Source organism: Octopus bimaculoides, chromosome 29 (assembly GCF_001194135.2).
Source record: "Octopus bimaculoides isolate UCB-OBI-ISO-001 chromosome 29, ASM119413v2, whole genome shotgun sequence".
In the NCBI taxonomy this organism is placed as follows: Eukaryota; Metazoa; Mollusca; class Cephalopoda; order Octopoda; family Octopodidae; genus Octopus; species Octopus bimaculoides.
The window spans coordinates 237,116-237,448 of NC_069009.1; the positions used below are offsets into that span (position 1 = coordinate 237,116).

A 333-nucleotide genomic window follows, 5' to 3' on the forward strand; every position below is an offset into this window, starting at 1 on the left:
TGTGTGTGTGTGTGTGTGTGTGTGTGTGTGTGTGTGTGTGTGTGTGTGTGTGTGTGTGTGTGTGTATACATATACATCATCATTTAACATCCGTTTTCCATGCTAGCATCAGCTAGACAGTTTGACAGGACTGCAGCACACTTTACTGTCTGTTTTGGCATGGTTTTCACAGCTGGATGCCTTTCCATATGCCAACCACCTCAGAGGGTGGCCTGGCTGCTTTTTACTGACTCCAGTGACGTCTGCTTCAGCATAGTTTTTATAGCTGGATGTGCACTTTCAAATGCCAACCACTTTACAGGGTGGAATGGATACCTTTTACGTGACAAAGAA

General features: G+C 45.0%; 1 protein-coding gene across 1 annotated transcript in view; it reads right to left on the reverse strand.

Moving 5' to 3' along the window:
- Positions 1-333, reverse strand: part of LOC106876145 (cleavage and polyadenylation specificity factor subunit 6) — a 43,734-nt gene that overhangs the window by 10,287 nt on the left and 33,114 nt on the right. The gene's annotated exons all lie outside the window — the stretch shown is intronic.